This window comes from Myotis lucifugus, unplaced genomic scaffold (genome assembly GCF_000147115.1).
Source record: "Myotis lucifugus unplaced genomic scaffold, Myoluc2.0 scaffold_30, whole genome shotgun sequence".
NCBI classification, from domain to species: domain Eukaryota; kingdom Metazoa; phylum Chordata; class Mammalia; order Chiroptera; family Vespertilionidae; genus Myotis; species Myotis lucifugus.
This window is the reverse complement of record NW_005871078.1, coordinates 8876106-8880275: the sequence shown is the minus strand read 5'-3', so window position 1 is coordinate 8880275 and position 4170 is coordinate 8876106. Positions and strand designations below refer to the sequence as shown.

Sequence of the window (4170 nt, the reverse complement as noted above, 5' to 3'; positions counted from 1 at the left end):
CATGGGAGCGCAGGGGTGGGGTGTCCCTCAGCCTGGCCTGCACCCTCTCACAATCCGGGACCCTTCTGGTAGGGTCTCTAGGCCTGGCCGGCAATCAGAGCCTATCGGGGCTTTCCTTCCCACAGCTGCCGGCAGCTGGCCCTGTCCCCACTGCTGCCACTGCTTGCCATCTATGCGGCACTGCCTCCCCCTCCCCTGCCACCAGTCGCCTCCCTCTGCAGGCGACAGGCATGGGGTACGATCACTTGGCTGGCCTTGGTCTCCCTCTACAGGGCGATCGCTGGCTGGCCACGCACACCTGCCACAGCATTGCTGGTCAGTGGCCTGGGCCTCCCTCTGTGAGGCTTAGCCTGGTAGACTGGGCCTCCCTCTTTGAGGCAATCGATCGCCCAGCAGAGGGAGGCCCCACCTCACCCCGCCGGCCAGTGGCCTGGGCCTCCCTCTTTGGGGTGATCGATCACAGAGCCCCCCCCCCCCATTGATCGCCCCACAGAGGGTGGCCTGGGCCTCCCTCTGTGGGCAATTGTGGGGCAATGGCAGGGCCCCCCAACCAACCGCATCACACCCACCTTGGCTGGCCTGGCGCCAGTGCATGTCATAGCGTGGTCATCTGGAAGGTGGTCTGGACAGTTGTTCTGCTGTTCGGTCGATTTGCATATTACACTTTTATTAATATAGATACTAGAGGCCCAGGGCATGGATTCATGTACATTGAAAGGAAATTAATTAGAAGGTGGCCGGTGGGGCAGGACTAGGAGAGACGGGCCAGACACACCCTCGAGCCCAACCTCCCGTGGTCCCTCCCTGGCCGGCCACACCTGGGGTGGCACCATGGCTTGAAGGGCATTGGCAGACTGAGTGGGGTCACTCTGGCAGGTGGGCTCCCTCGGCCTGGCCTGTGGGGATCGGGCCAAAACCAGCAGTCCAACATCCCCGGAGGGGACCTGGCGTGCAAGAGGGCACTCTACAAAGTTACTGTCGCTTGGCAGCTCCTGTGTTCAGTGCACATCATACCTACTGGCCAATCGGATGGTCGCTTAGCCTTTTATCCTATACTAATAAAAGACAAACATGCAAATTGACCGTACTTTCGCTATGCCTTAAGCCACGCCCACCAGCCAATCAGAGTGACTATATGCAAATTAACCCAACCAAGATGGCGGCCGGCAGCCACGAAGCTGGAGCGAGCAGGAGGCTTGCTTGCTCCAGTGATGGAGGAAGCCAAGCTTCCCCGCCTGCCGCAGCCCGGCTCTGAGCTCCACTGAAAGCAACAAAGTTTCAATTATAGAAGGTAAACAAACCCCAGATACCTGCTTTCAGCCAGCCGTGGCCACGGAGCTGGAGCGTGCAGGAGTGGGTTGCCCCTGGTGATGGAGGAAGCCAAGGTTTCCGCAGGCCTCCGCTAAAGGCAACAAAGTTTCAATTATAGAAGGTAAATAAATCCCAGAATAAAAAAGAAAAAAAGGAGAGGCTGGGAGCTCATGTCGCTAGGGTGCTTGGCCAGCCTGAAAACAGCCATCAGCCCCTCACCCAGGCTGACCAAACCTCCATGGGGTGAGGGTCCCCACTGGGATGTACATCCTCCGAGGGGTCCCACACTGCAAGAGGGCATAGGCTGGGCTGAGGGACCCCCCAAGTGCACAAATTTTTGTGCACCGGGCCTCTAGTATATATATAGATATGTTTTATTAAAAGGAATTAGCTGGCACAGTCATTTAGGCTGACAAGTTCTGGGATCCACAGTCAGCAAGTGAGGGACCCAGGATAGCTAATGGTGTAGTTCTAGTCCAAGTCCAAAAGCCAAAGAACCATGAGGGCTTAGTTCTAGCTTGAAGGCTGGTGGACCAGAGACTCAGAAAGGACCGATGTTTCAGTTTGGGACAGAGGCAGGAAAAAAACAGTGTCACATCTTGAAGGCAGTCAAGCAGGAGAGTTCCCCTTTGCTCACTGGAGAGTTAGCCTTTTGTTCTATTCTGGCCTTTAATTGATCAGGTGGGACCACCCCCATTAGAGAGGGTATTTGGCTTTACTCCGCTCCCTATTCAAATGTTAATCTCCCCCAGAAACACTATCACAGACAAACCTTGAATAACGTTTGACCAGAATGTCTAAGAACCACCATGGCCCAAGTTGACACATAAAATTAACCATCACAGCAAACAAGGAGTAGTCCTTAGTGTAGAATAGCTATGAAAGGTCTACAGATATCGCACTTAAATTTGACATTTTTAAAGTGTTCCCAGCAGCAAGACGAGGATAATCCTATAACTGCTGTAGTCAGCAGTGTGTTGAAGGTCTCATCCATACAATACAAGAAGAAAAGGGTTAAGTGGTATAAACTTTGAAAAAGAAACAATAAAACTGTCCTTATTTGTGAACAATGTGATTTTAAACAAAGAAAATCCAAGGGCTTTTCAAGATACTAGAGCTAGTAAGAAACTTCCAGAGGTTTACCAGACTCAAATCAGCGTACAAAAATTATCATCATTTCAACGAAACAACAATCACCAGCTAGGAAAACAAAATGTACAAAATACTTGGTCTAATGGTCGGGCCCATAGGGTCCAGCTGCTCCGGACAGAGCTCGAGTGTATGGCGCAGCAGAAACAGGCTCCTGGGCCTGGATAATGGTCCATCCCCACAGTTCCTGGCGTGGGGAGAAGGTCTTCTCTGATTTGAGAATGGCTACCCCTTGCTATGAGCCAGTGGCTGAGACTGGTGTTGGTGCCTATGGGACGGTGTACAAGGCCTGTGATCCACACAGTGGCCACTTTGTGGCCCTCAAGAGCGTGAGAGTCCCCAGTGGAAGAGGTGCTGGAGGGGGCCTTCCCATCAGCACAGTCCGTGAGGTGGTCTTACTGAGGCAGCTGGAGGCTTTTGAGCATCCCAATGTTGTCTGACTGATGGATGACTGTGCCACCGCCCGAACTGACCGGGAGACCAAAGTGACCCTGGTGTTTGAGCGTGTGGACCAAGACCTACGGATGTATCTGAACAAGGCACCCCCACCTGGCTTGCCAGTGGAGACCATCAAGGATCTGATGCGCCAGTTTCTAAGAGGCCTGGGTTTTCTTCATGCCAATGGCATTGTTCACCGAGACCTGAAGCCAGAGAATACTCTGGTGACAAGTGGTGGGACAGTCAAGCTGGCCTACTTTGGCCTGGCCAGAATCTACAGCTACCAGATGCACTTACACCTGTGGTTGCTGCACTCTGGTACCGTGCTCTGGAAGTTCTGCAGTCCACATACGCAGCACCTGAGGACTTGTGGAGCGTTGGCTGTATCTTTGCAGAGATGTTTCTTCGAAAGCCTCTCTTCTGCGGAAACTCTGAGGCTGACCAATTGGGCAAAATCTTTGACCTGATTGGGCTGCCTCCAGAGGAAGATTGGCCCCGAGATGGGTCTCTACCCCGAGGAGCCCCCCGCTCCCCCCCCAGAGGGCCCTGCCCAGTGCAGTCGGTGATACCGGAGATGGAGAAGTCTGGAGCACAGCTGCTAATGGAGATGCTGACTTTTAACCCACACAAGCGAATCTCGGCCTTCCGAGCCCTGCAGCACTCTTATCTACAAAAGGAAGAAGGTAACCCAGAGTGAGCAATGGAGTAGCTGCAACAGAACCAAGAGAAGAGAAGCTGTCATTTACCTTCCTTTGAACACTAGAGTGCAGAGCCCCCCACTGAGAAGGCGCTCTGGGTCTTTTTATCTGAGGCTGTGGAGACACTTCCTCCAACTTTTTATAGAGAATATCTTGCTGGCTGCCTTAATGGCATTCCCCTTTCTCCCCTCCTTTGGGGATTATCCTTCTCCTGCCCTCTTATTTCCTTACACCAAGGAGTATGTCCCTTGTTCTCCCCTTCCTTACCTTGATATTGGTTGGGACCCTTTCTTATACGGGAAAAAAAACAAAAGAAATATGGTCTTTTTTTTTTCCCTTTAAAAAAAATGCTTAGTAATAAACCCAGAGCATGATGGTTAAGACCTCCAATAGGAAAATAAAATAAGTTTGAAGAACAAATAATATTTGAATACAGACATATACTACCACATTCGAGAGATATAAAGATGTCAATTTCCCTCCAAAATATGCTATAAACTTAATGAAATTCTAATCAAAATTCAAAAGAGACTTTATGAAACTTGAAAAGGAAATCTTAAAGTTAATATGGAAG

The 4170-nt window shown here is 51.2% G+C and overlaps 1 pseudogene; it reads left to right on the top strand.

The window, feature by feature from the left end:
- The first annotated feature begins 2681 nt into the window (after nt 1-2681).
- On the top strand, nt 2682-3670 carry LOC102423751 (annotated as a pseudogene).
- Nucleotides 3671-4170: the final 500 nt, after the last annotated feature.